At 44.9% G+C, this 13,684-nt stretch overlaps 1 protein-coding gene across 4 annotated transcripts in view; it reads left to right on the forward strand.

Annotated features, from left to right (window-relative positions):
- LOC132209292 (uncharacterized) overlaps window positions 1-13,684 on the forward strand; it is a 73,757-nt gene that overhangs the window by 34,285 nt on the left and 25,788 nt on the right. Inside the window, exon 1 of one of the 4 annotated variants that reach the window (XM_059644420.1) lies at window positions 6,339-6,674. The exons of the other annotated variants lie outside the window; for them this stretch is intronic. The gene's annotated coding sequence lies outside the window, so the exon portion shown is untranslated. Of the gene's footprint in view, window positions 1-6,338; window positions 6,675-13,684 lie in introns of those variants that run through there. 4 annotated transcript variants of the gene reach the window in all.

Consider the following 13,684-nt stretch of genomic DNA (forward strand, 5'->3'; position numbering starts at 1 on the left):
AAACAACATTTGAGGATTGGCAGCATAGTAGAATTTAGCAAAGAAGGACCAAGGGATTGATTAAGAAGGGGTAAATGCAGTAAAGTAAGCATACAGGGAACATAAAGACTGACACAGAGTTTCTATAGATACGTGAAGAGAAAGAGACTGGTAAAGACAAATGTTAGGAAGGGGGTTGACCAGTCAAGGGAAGACAGACAGGTCAAGGAGGCAGGGCTGACGCTGGTGGGTAGGAGGTGGGGTGGGGTTAGGGTGTAACCCTAACCCGAACTCTCACCCTAATCTCCACCCCACCTCCTACCTACCAGCATCATCCCCTCCTCCTTGACCTGTCTGTCTTCCCTTGACTGACGAACCTCCATCATAACTCCCCAACAACACTCACCTTTACTGGCTCCAGCGCCGCCTCTTTGATCTGTCTCCACCTATCTTCTCCTCTATCCATCTTCTATCCACCTCCCCTTCTCTCTTTATTTATTTCAGAATCCCCTTCCCCTCCCCCATTTCTGAAAAAGGGCCCAAACCCGAAACGTCATCTTTCCTGCTCCTCTGATACCGCTTGGCCAGCTGTGTTCATCCGGCTCCACACCTTGTTATCTCAGATTCTCCAGCATTGGCAGTTCCTCCCATCTCTGAAATGGTCTGTTGGCCTTCGTTCCGAGAGGTTTCGAGTACAGAAGCCGGAATGTGGTGTTGCAGTTACGCAGCACCTTGGTGAAGCCGCACCTAAAATAGTGTGTGCAGTTTTGTGCTCCTTTTCTGCGGAAGGATGCTGTTGCTCTCATAGTTTATCAGTGCAGCGCATGTTTATCAGCCTGTTTCCGGGAATGGCAGGTCTGATGTTTGATCAGAGATTGACTCGGTTAAGATTGTTTTCGCTGGAATTCAAATGAATGAGGTGACTTATAAAATTCGAACAGGACTGGACAGGATAGATGCAGTTCCCAGTGGTGGGTGTGTCCAGAACCAGGGGTCACAGTATGAGGATTCAGGATAGACGATTTCGGAGGTATTTCTTCACCCAAAGAATGGTGAGTCCGTGGAAATCATTACCGAAGCCAGCAGTTCATGTCAAAACATTGAACGCATTCAAGATATGGCTAGATATAACACTTGGGGTGAATGGGATCAAGTGTTATGGAGAGAAAGCAGGATTAGGCTGTTGAGTTGGATGATCAGTCATGATCATGAAGAATGGTGGAGCAGGCTCAAAGAGCCATTTGGCCTCCCCCCTGCTCCTAGCTTCCATGTTTACAATAGTCACTCTCTGAAATGCAAAACTTGAGCAATTGTGCAACTTTGAACTGGGTGCTGGTCGTTACTGACCAAACTAAGTTAGGTAAGGCTCAGCAGGACAGTGCTCATTGTTGTTTCTAGCATTTTCACCGTGTAGGACTTAGTCCTTGCTCTGCTTCAAGCGAAGAAGTGAGCTAATTGGAGATATCTACAACTTGTTAAGGTTCCAAAGGTTTAAAGTGATGTGGGGATGTGTGGTATTGTTCATAAAGTACATCATGAAGATAAATAAGATAAAAGATAAAAGAATGACGAGAGTAAGATGAGGGCCAATCAAGGACAGTAGTGGGAAGTTGTGTGTGGAGTCAGAGGAGATAGGGGAAGCACTAATTGAATATTTTTTGACAGTATTCACTCTGGAAAACGACAATGTTGTCGAGGAGAATACTGAGATACAGGCTACTCGACTAGCGTTTTGTACAGTCACGGGATTTATAGGGATTGACTTCCGGAGCCATGATGTCATGCTCCAACTGTACAAAATGCTAGTGCGGCCTCATTTGGAATATTGCGTGCAGTTCTGGTCGCCCCATGACAGGAAAGATGTTGAAGCATTGGAAAAGGTGCAGAGGAGATTTACCAGGATGCCGCCTGGTCTGGAGCACAGGCCCTATGAAGAAAGGCTGAGAGACTTGGGTCTGTTCTCATTGGAGAAAAGGAGGCTAAGGGGGGATTTAATAGAGACATATAAGATGATCAGAAAATTAGATATTGTGGACAGTGAGAGTCTTTTTCAGAGGATGATGATTTCAGCTTGTACAAGGGGGCATAGCTACAAATTGAGGGGTGATAGATTTAAGACAGATGTCAGAGGCAGGTTCTTTACTCAGAGAGTGCTATGGGCGTGGAATGCCCCGCATGCCAAAGTAGTTAACTCAGCCACATTAGGGGCATTTCAACAGTCCTTGGATAAGCATATGGATAATGATGGGATCGTGTCAGGGGAGGGGCTTAGATTAGTTCACAGGTCGGCGCAACGTCGAGGGCCGAAGGGCCTGTTCTGTGCTGTATTGTTCTATGTTCTATGTTCTATAATGGATATCACAAGTAGATGACTGATGTGTATAGTGTGCATTGTCAAATGGTTCAAATTTTAGAACTGAAAAGTGCCTGGTCTACCTCAAATTGCCATGGAAAACCAAAGCTTCTCAAAAGTTTGAGCTTAAGCAAGTAATTCATGCTGCTGCTGTATAGTGGTTATGTGAATGGTATTTTCCCCTAGCAGGATGCTGTTGTCAGTCCAAAAATAATTCTCATTGCATTGACCAACATTGTCTATGAAATTTGCAGCCAGTCTTATGCCAGACATATAGGTCATATGTGATAATGATTGGCCGACTGAAAACTGCTTGTTTGTAATGAGCAGAGCACACCGCACCGGCATGTGTGAGATGCTTTCTCTTTTCCACAACCAAGGACCCCAACATGGTTCGCAGAACTTTCACTTTGATCCATTTCACAAAATTCGGCCCTCATCCATTCCACCTATCCCAGAATCATAAATTCTCCTTATTCTCAGCTTGTCCCTCCATCAACCTCTGCGTTCAGCAGATTATCTTCCAGCATCTTCACCAGTATCCCCTTTCAGCATTCCAAAGTGACCATTCCCTCTGTAGTCCACTCCTCAGTCACCAAGCAAGGTCCCAAATACACTTGTAAAGTGAAACAGCGATTTACCCGTACTTCATCTGTTCAAACATACAGGTATATTCAATTTTTCCAGTGTTTTCTCTGCAAAGGGGAAATGATACATTGATTAGGTGATTATCCTGCGGTACACCCTCATTCAGTCCACAAGCATGACCTGAGTTCCTGTTCCTTGCTGTTTTCATTTTCTATTTTGCTCCCACTTGGACCTTGGCTGTTCATCCTTCCCCTGAAGAATTTCATGCAATTTCATGAATATTCACTACATTCTCCAAATTCCCAAAGCTACCTCAACCACACTTCCACACATATTGTTTCTTGTAAGGTCTCCCTTCCATCTTCCCTGATTCTTGGCCTCTATCACATCTGTCCTGACAAACAAACAAGCCTTCACTTGCAGAAGTCCAAAGTGAAACACCTGCTGTTAGCAGGGGCTGTTCAGTCATGACCAGTTTAAGATAAACAGTTGAACTTTTAACGGGGCTCATTTGCACCTGCTAGAAGTGACATACATTGACACTCAATGACCTGTTCTCTGTAAACAGAAATGTTTTAAAACTTCCACCTTCTTTGAATTAGCCAGAAGATTGTACAGCCTGTATTCCCTGTTCCTTTCTCCTTATTGGCACAGAGGCTCAATGGTTAGCACTGCTGCCTGTCAGGGACCCAGGTTCAATTCCATTCTCGGGGAACTGTCTGTCTGGAGGTTGCACATTCTCTCTGTGCCTGTGTGGGTTTCCACGAGGTTCTGCATGAGTTTACAACAGGTCTCTGATTCCGTCCCACAGCCTAAAGATGTGTGTATTCGGTGGATTAGCCATGAGAAATGTAGGGTTACAGGGCTAAAGCAAGGGGGTGAGTCTGGGTGACGTGCTCTTTGGAGGGTCGATGTGGACGTCTAGGGCCAAATGGCCTGTTTCCACACCGCCAGGGATTCTATTGACAGCTCGACCATTCAGAGTGGACTTGTCAACCACACGACATGTTTTTCTTCTCGTATAAATTATTCCAATTGTTTGAAATATCATGATCTTGCGTTTGTTCCATTGGGTGTAAGACAAAAATGCTTTGGTAATAAAAGTCTCTCTGAAATGAAAGACACAAATGTAAGGTATTTCCGGCTGGTAGACAGGAGGTCGGAAAACTCCCAAAAATTCTGAAGGGAATGCTTGTGATGAGGTGGAGGGTAGAAGAAATTATGTTACGAAACATTATTTTTTGCAAAAGCTTGGTAACACAATGGTAATTTTTTAAAAAAAAATCAAAGGTTGTGTCCAGAAGAGGTGTGAATAGCTACATAGGCATCTGAATGCAAAAAGGGATACAGGAGCAAGATGGAAGCGTAGGTTCTGATCTAAATTGGTTGAACTTAATATTGGACCAGAAGGCTAGAAAGTGACAAGACAGATGATGAAGTCTTGTTCCTCAAACTTGTATTAAGGTTGTTGACTAATTGATTGATTTATTGTCACGTGTACCAAAGTAGAGTGAAAATCTTTATTTATGAGTGGTACAGGCAGATCATAGTAAGCGAAGGATATACAGATGAAAATGACAGAGGCATGCAGGTTACACTGAACAGAGTATGCGCTCAGTGAGATCAATGTTAGCAAGATCAGCGTTATTTCAGGCTAGAGAGTCTATTTATCAGTCTGATAACAACTGGGAAGAAGCTGTTCCTAAAACTGTTGGTGTGTGTGTGTTCAGGCTTCTGTACCTGGTGCCTGATGGAAGAGGATGTAGGAGATCATTACGTAGGTGCGATGGGTCTTTGGTGATGCTGGCTACCTTTCCGCAGCAGTGAGCCATGTAAATGGAGTCCTTGGATGAGAGGTTGGCTTCCGTGATGATCTGGGCTGTGCACACCCGCTTCTGTAGTTTCTCACAGTCCTGGGCAGAATAGTTGCCATACCAGGCCATTATACACTTGGACAATGTGCTTTTAATGGTGCATCTGTAGAAATTGGCCAGGCCAAATTTCCTGAGCCGCCTGAGGAAGGAGAAGCATTGTTGTGCCGCCTTGACCAACGTATTTTCGTGGCAAGTCCAGGACGGGTTGTTGATTATCGTCATACCAGGGAACTTGACACGCTCCACCCTCTCAACCTCAGTTCCATTGATATACATCAGGGCGTGTTCTCCTCCTGTCTTTTGAAATCAGTGATCAGTTCTTTAGTTTTGCCGACATCGAGAGAGAGGTTGTTCTCTGCACCACGTCACCAAACCCTTTGCCTCCCTTCTGTATTTTGATTCATTGTTAGATATCCATCCCACTGCAGTGGTGTCGTCAGTTAACTTGCAGATGGCGTTAATTTGGAATTTGGCAACACAGTCATGGGTGCACAAGGAGTGCAGTAGGGGGCTGAGAAAACATCCTTAGAGGGCACTAGTGTTATTGTGGAGGAGGGGCAGTTACCTATCTTCACTGTGGTTTTGGGTCAGAAAGTTGAGGATCCAGTAGCAGAGGGCAGAGCAGAGACCTAGGTCATAGAGTTTTGAGATCAGTCTGGAGGGGATAATAGTGTTGAAGGTGGAGCTGCAGTCAATGAGCAGGATTCCTACATAGCTCATTGTGCACATTGCTGCCAACAACATCGGTAGAAAGAGGGTTCACTGAATCCCTACAGTGTAGAAACATTCAGCCCAACAGGTCCGCACCTACCCCTGCAAGGCTAACAAACCTTAGCTATGGACAATTTAGTGTGGTCAATCCACCTAATTTGCACATCTTTGGACTGTGGTAGGAAACTGGAGCACCTAGCGAAAACCCTCACAGACATGGGGAGAATGTGTAAACGAAGAGTCACCCAAGGGTGGAATTGAGCCCAGGTCCCTGGTACTGTGAGGCAGTAGTGCCAACCACTGCACCACCTTGTTGCCCTTGAGACTTTCTCCAAGGCTACCCTTGTGTCTTAAGGGACTCTTTTCCCCCCATTCTCACTAACACATTTATTATGTCGTACAATCCCGTAGCAGCAATATCTTTTAGAGTGTGGGAAGAAATGGGAGTAACTGGAGGAAATTCAAACAGTCATGGGGAGAATGTGCAAACTCCACACAGACAGTTGTCCACAACTGGAATCGATCCTGGGGCCCTGTCACTGTAAGGCAGTGGTGCTAACCACTCAGCCACTGTGCTGTGGCATTTAGGTCCTGCAAAATGAGTACAAGAACTAGAATGATGAACATTCAACCTTTCGCACAAAAAGTTGGTCAGAGCTAGGACCCATATTAATCACTGTAACACTGTTTCTGAGACAACAAGGTGGAGAGCTGGATGGACACAGCAGGACAAGCAGCATCAGAGGAGTAGGAAAGCTGATGTTTCTGAAGAAGGGTCTAGGCCCGAAACGTCAGCTTTCCTACTCCTCTGATGCTGCTTGGCCTGCTGTGTTCATCCAGTTGTACACCTCGTTAACTCCGATTCTCCAGCATGTGCAGTTCCTGCTATCTCTCCAGAACACTGTTTTTGTTTTGTTCACAGCAGTGACAGAACACAGTTTGAGAGAAAATAATGCAGCCATATACACAACATTGATGAAAGATACTTTCTTATTTCCAAATGTTAAGGAAAGCGTTGTATGAAAATTATATTCTGTCACAGAATTTGGACACACTCTGGTTTCTTCCTGTGTTACCTAAAACGTATGCCATGTTTTTCGACCTTTGATTTCTCAGCATTTCTTCTTCTTTTGTAATGTAGTGCTGGAGGGAAACCATAATCCCAGATTGTAAGTGCTTTGAGCTTCAACATTGTCTGAGAACCCCCTCACTGTCTCTGAATACCCAAACTGATCAATAATAATCATCCTAATTGTCTGTCTTGACCTTACTGCAGCATTGCTTATTGTGTCACTGGCGGGTGACAGATCACATTGACATTTCACATCATGAAAGTAGCTGCATGAATATTTGTATTCTTGGTTCTACATTAGTGAGTTTTTGTTGCAACGTTTTGGTCTGGAAGTAAGAGGCATCTCAAAGAATGTGCTATCTGTGCTTTTGTGGAATCTGCTTTTGTGCTTTGACTTTGGGTTAAGCAATGTAACATGTCCTTGCTGATTTTCCATATTTAATTCAATTAGAATTTCATTGACTCTAGGTTTTACTCTTGAAATATGATCAATGAGCAGAAGGCTATTCAGTCCATTGAGTCTGCCACTCAATGAGATCATAAAATACTGATATTCCTCGATACCACTTTCCTGCCGTTTCCCTATAGCGTTTGATTCTCATACTGTTAAAAATACTCCAGTCTGAGCGTCTTAACTTTTGTACATCCCTCTGCAGGCAGTCTGGCAGTCTCATCACTTGTCTTCCATACCTATTTTTGTGTTTTCTGTAAGCTCGGTAATAGTACATTCACTTTCATCACTATGTCATTAATATTTATTCGCAACAAGAATGGCCGTGGCATTGATCCGTATGGCAGTTCACTGTTTACAGCTTGCCGACCTGGAAATGACTCCCCCTGTACCAAATGTCTGTTCTCTATTATTTGGTCAATCCCCTATCCATGTTAATATATTTCCCCAAAACTATGTGGTCTTATTAAAAGTCTTATCTGCTTGAAGTGTGATTATTTTTACAAATACCTTTTTGAATGTTACACCCTTTTATTTGTACTACTTGTAATCTCCTCATGGAATTCTTATAAATCTGTCATGCACAATTTCCTGTTTATCAAGCCGTAGTGACTGTGATTGTATTATGTATTTTAAGTGCTCTGCAATTACATCTTTTCTGATAGGCTGTTGCATTTTCCAATAACAGACATTAAGCTAACTGGCCAGTAGTTATCTTTTTTGTCTCCTTTCCTTTCTAAAATAAAGGTACTAGTCATAGAATCCCTGCAGCATGAGAGCAGGCCACTTGGCCCATTGTGTCCAAACTGACTCTCGGAAGAGCATGGCACCCAGATTCAACCAGCTGCCCAGCCCCTGCAACCTTGCATTTCCCATGGCTAATCCACCTAATCTGTGCATGTTTGGATTGTGGGAAGAGACCAGAGCAGCTGGAAGAAACCCACACAGACACGGGGATAAGGTTCAGATTCCTCACAGAAAGTCACCTGTGGATGGGATTGAATCCAGGTCCCTGCCACTGAAACAGCATGCTACCCACTGAGCCACCATACTGCCCTGTGGGGCACTGGGACTTTTTGAAAAGCCAAGGATACTGGAGAGATTGTGATCAGTGCATCAACTATCACTATAGCTATTACTTTTAATATCCTAGGATGCAGCACTTCGGGCCCAGGGGACCTAATGGTCTTTAACCCAGTTAGTTTCCCTCATATCTTTTCTTTAGGGATAGTTGTTGTTTTATATCCTGTCCTATCATTTGCCCTTTGATTATGCAGGAATTTTGGAACACTGTCAGTGTCTTTTACTGTGACTGTATTCATTTGTGGGACATGTGTGTCACTGCCTGGCCAGTATTTCTTGCCCATCCTGAGTTGCCTCTTGAGAAGGTGATGGTGAGCTGCCTTCTTGAACCACTGCATTCTTCCTGCTGTGGGTTGACCCGCAGCGCTATTAGGGAGGGAATTCTGGGATTTTGAGGGGAAGGAATGGCAATGTATTTCCAAGTCAAGATGGTGAGGGACTTGGAGGCGGTGGTGTTCCCATATGTCTGCTGCCCTTGTCCTTCTGGATGGAAGTGGTCTTGGGTTTAGAAGGTGCTGTCTGAGGAGCGTTGGTGAATTTCTGCAGTGCATCTTGTAGTTAGTACCCACCGCTGCTACTGAGCATTGCAGATGGAGGGAGTGGATACTTGTAGATGTTGTACTGGCTGCTTTGTCCTGGATGGTGTCAAGCTTCTTGAGTGTTGTTGGAGCTGCACTCATCCAGGCAAGTGGGGGAGTGTTCCATCGCATTCCTGACTTGTGCCTTTTAGATGGCGGACAGGCTTTGAGGAGTCAGGGGGTGAGTTATTTGATGTGATATTCCCAGCATCTGGCCTCCTCATGTGGCCACTATCTTAATGTGATGACCAGTTGAGTTTCTGGTCAATGGTAACGCCCAGCTGAGAGTGAGGGATTCATTGATGGTAACACTATTGAATGTCAAGAGATGGTCAGAGCCTGGCATTTGTGTGGCGCAAATGTCACTTGGTACTTGTCAACCCAGCCTGGATATTGTCCAGATCTTGTTGCACGTGAACTTGGACTGCTTCAGTGTCTGAGAAGTCAAATGGTGCTGAACATTGTGCAAACATCAGCGAACATCCCCAGTTCTGACCTTATGATGGCGGGAAGGTCATTGATGAAGTAGCCGAAGATGGTTGGGCCGAGGACACTACCCTGAGGAACTCCTGCAGAGATCTTCTGGAGCTGAAATGATTGACTGCCAGCAACCACAACCACCTTCCCATGTGTCAGGTATAACTCCAACCACCGGTGAGTTTGCCTGTGAAACTCATTGATTCCCATTTTGCTAGGGCACCTTGATGCCACACTCGGTCAGATGCAGCCTTGATGTGAAGGGTTGTCGCTCTCACTTCAGCTCTGGAATTCAGCTCTTTTGTCCACGTTTGAACCAAGGCTGTGATGGGGTCAGGAGCTGAGTGGCCACGGCAGAACCCAAACTGGGCGTAACTGAGTAGGTTATTTCTGAGCAGGTGCTGCCTGATAGCACTGTTGATGACACCTTCCATCACTTTACTGATGATTGAGAGTAGACTAATGGAGCAGTAATTGGCTGGCCTGGTTTTGTCCTGCTTTTTCTGTACAGGACATACTTGGGCAATTTTCTACATTGTCGGGTAGATACCAGTGTTGAAACAAACTAGAACAGCTTGGCTCGGGCAGCAGCAAGTTCTGGAGCACAAATCTTCAGTACTGTTGCTGGAATGTTGCCAGGGCCCATAGCCTTTGCGGTATCCAGTGTCCCTAACCATTTCTTGATATCACATGGAGTGAATTGAATTGACAGAAGACTGGTATCTGCAATAGTGGGGATCACTGGAGGAGGCCGAGTTTGATCACCCATTCAGCGCTTGTGGCTAAAGATTTCTGCAAATGCTTCAGCCTTATGTTTTGCACTGATGTGCTTGGTTCTTCCATCGTTGAGGATGGGGACATTTGTGGTGCCTCCTCCTCCTCCTCCAGTGAGTTGTTTAATTGTCCATTGCCATTCATGACTGGATGTGGCAGGGCTGCAGAACTTAGATCAGATCCATGGTGAGATTGATTAGCTCTGCCTATCACTTGCTGCTTTCGCTATTTGGCATGCAAGTAGTCCTGTTTGGTGGCTTCACCAAGTTGATTCCTCATCTTCAGGTAAGCCTGGTGCTGCTCCTGGCATGCCCTCCTGCACTCTCCATTAAACCAGAATTGATGGTAACGGTTGAGTGAGGGACATACTGAGCCACGAAGGTTGTAGATTGTGCTAGAGTTCAATTCTGCTGCTGTTGATGGCCCACAGCACCTCATGGATGCCCAGCCTTGTGTTGCTAGATCTATGTGAAGTCTGTCCCATTTACTGCAGTGATAGTGCCACACACATGATGGAGGTTGTTCTCAATGTGACGGCGGGACGTTGTTCCACAAGGACTGTGCGATGGTCACTCTTACTGAAACTGACATGGACAGATGCAACTGCAGCTGGCAGATTAGTAAGGATGAGGTCAAGTATGTTTTTCCCTCTTGTTGGCTCCCTCACCACGTGCCGCAAACCCAGTCTGGCAGCTGTGTCCTTTAGGATCTGACCAGCTCGATCAGTAGCACTGGTGCTGAGCTACTCTTCGCAGTGGATATTGAAATCCCCCACCCAGAATACATTTTGTGCCCTTGCCATCCTCAGTGCTTCCTCTAAGTGTTGTTCAACATTGCAGAGTACTGATTCAGCAGCTGAGGGAGGACGGTACGTGGTAATCGGCAAGAGCTTTCCTTGGCCATGTTTAACTTGAAGCCATGAGGCTTCATGGAGTCCAGAGTCAATGCTGAGGCCTCCTAGAGCAACACTGTCCTGACTGCACACCACTGTGCCACCACCTCTGCTGGGTCTGTCCTGCCGGTGAGAGAGGACATATCCAGGGATGGTGATGGTGGAGTCTGGGACATTGTGTGAAAGATATTATGACTGTGTCAGACTGTTGATTAACTAATCTGTGAGACAGTTCTCCCAATTTTGGCACTAACCCCCAGATGTTAGTGAGGAGGACTTTGCATGGTCGACAGGGCAGTTTCTGCCATTGTCTTTTCTGGTGCCTAGGTCAATGCTGTGTGATTTATCCAGTTTCATTTCTTTGAGTCTAAGTAGTGGTTGGTCCAACTGAGTGGCTTGCGAGGCCATTTTAGAGGGCAGTTGAGAGTCAAGCTCATTGCTGTGGTCAGGAGTCATATGTGGGCCAGACCAGGTGAGGTTGGCAGATTTCCTCCCTTGAAGGACATTAGTGACAATGGATTCATGGTGATCGGTAGATTCTTAAGTCCAGACTTCTTTTTAAAATTAAACTTCCACCATCGAACCCAGGTCCCCAGAACATTTTCTGGGTTTCTGGATTAATAGGTTAATGATAATACCAGTAGGCCTTGAGGACTCATGCAAAGAATTTATTTAACTCTTCAGCCATTTCCTGGTTCCCCAATATTATTTCTCCAACCTCATTTTCTTAGGGGCTTGTATTAACTTTGGTCTGTCCTCCTTTCTATATATTTAACAAAGTTCCAGTTGCCTGTCCTGATATTATTTGCAAGTCCATCCTCAAAGTTTACCTAATCCCCTTCTTTTTTTGGTTGTTTTCTGCCTTTTAAGAATTTCTCGATCCTCTGGCTTGTGATTAATCTTTGCAACATTATATCTATTCTTTCTTTCCATTTGATAAAAGGATCCCTTTGCCTTGTCATGTAGGATAATACGATACAATGTTTTATTTGTCTTTTCTTGCAATACAGAGTTTTTATAGAACATTACAGCATAGTACAGGCCCTTCGGACCTTGATGTTGTGCCGACCTGTCATACCGATCTCAAGCCCATCTAACCTACACTATTCCATGTGCGTCCATATGCTTGTCCAATGACGACTTAAATGCTCCTAAAGTTGGCGAATCTACCACCGTTGCAGGCAAAGCGTTCCATTCCCTTACTACTCTCTGAGTAAAGAAACTACCTCTGACATCTGTCCTATATCTTTCACCCCTCAATTTAAAGCTGTGCCCCCTCGTGCTCGCTGTCACCATCCTAGGAAAAAGGCTCTCCCTATCCACCCTATCTAACCCTCTGATTATTTGATATGTTTCAATTAAGTCACCTCTCAACCTTCTTCTCTCTAATGAAAACAGCCTCAAGTCCCTCAGCCTTTCCTCGTAAGACCTTCCCTCCATACCACGCAACCTCCTCGTAAATCTCCTCTGCACCCTTTCCAAAGCTTCCACATCCTTCTTATAATGCGGTGACCAGAAATGTACGCAATACTCCAAATGCGGCCACACCAGAGTTTTGTACAGCTTCACCATAACCTCTTGGTTCCGGAACTCGATCCCTCTATTAATAAAAGCTAAAACACTATATGCCGCCTTAACAGCCCTGTCAACCTGGGTGGCAACTTTCAAGGATCTGTGTATATGGACACCGAGATCTCTCTGCTCATCTACACTGCTAAGAATCTTACCATTAGCCCTGTACTTTGCCTTCCAGTTACTCCTACCAAAGTGCATCACCTCACACTTGTCTGTATTAAACTCCATTTGCCACCTCTCAGCCCAGCTCTGCAGCTTATCTATGTCTCTCTGCAACCTACAGCATCCTTCATCACTATCCACAACTCCACCGACCATAGTGTCATCTGCAAATTTACTAACCCATCCTTCTCCGCCCTCATCCAGGTCATTTATAAAAATGACAAACAGCAGTGGACCCAACACCGACCCTTGCGGTACACCACTAGTAACTGGTCTCCAGGATGAACATTTCCCATCAACGACCACCTTCTGTCTTCTTTCAGCAAGCCAATTTCCAATCCAAACTGCTATATCTCCCACAATTCCCTTCCTCCACATTTTGTACAATAGCCTATCGTGGGGAACCTTATCGAACCTTGCCGAAATCCATATACACCATACATCAACCGGTTTACTCTCATCTACCTGTTTGGTCACCTTCTCAAAGAACTCAATAAGGTTCCTGAGGCACGACCTTCCCTTCATAAAATCACATGATACACCAACTTTGGATGCTTGTATGCTTGCTTGTTTGCTGATCAAAATTAAATAAGTGAAACAATTGTACTGAGGTCACCAATCAGCCAGCACATGACCCTTCCTGTGCATTGGCTGCATGGTTACAAGGAGGAAGAATGAAGTGTCTGGTTCAGCTCAGTGAGACAGAAGCTGTATATTTTGGAAGTTTTGGATTTGACCTTTGAACAGGACAGTTCCATTTATGTATCTAAGTTATATTTATTCACTGCTTCACAGTGGAAGGACACAGTGGAAGGATGGCAAAATGGTCAACTCAAGGATGAATCTTGGGGATGTTTGCTAATAATTGCACAGTGTTTAGCATCAACAGCAAGATGTCGATAATACTCGGGCTTGGACTGATGAGTGCCAAATAATGTTTGCACCACAGAGGTGCCAGGCAATGATCATCTCTAACAAGAGAGAATCTCACCATCTTCCTTTGTTGAGTTTCAACACTGAAATTCTGTTATCAACTTCATGGGTGTTACTACTGACTTGAACCTGCATGAGATAAGCCATATAAATACTGTGGCTACAAGAGCACGTCTGGGAAT

This window comes from Stegostoma tigrinum, unplaced genomic scaffold (genome assembly GCF_030684315.1).
Source record: "Stegostoma tigrinum isolate sSteTig4 unplaced genomic scaffold, sSteTig4.hap1 scaffold_82, whole genome shotgun sequence".
Classification (NCBI taxonomy): domain Eukaryota; kingdom Metazoa; phylum Chordata; class Chondrichthyes; order Orectolobiformes; family Stegostomatidae; genus Stegostoma; species Stegostoma tigrinum.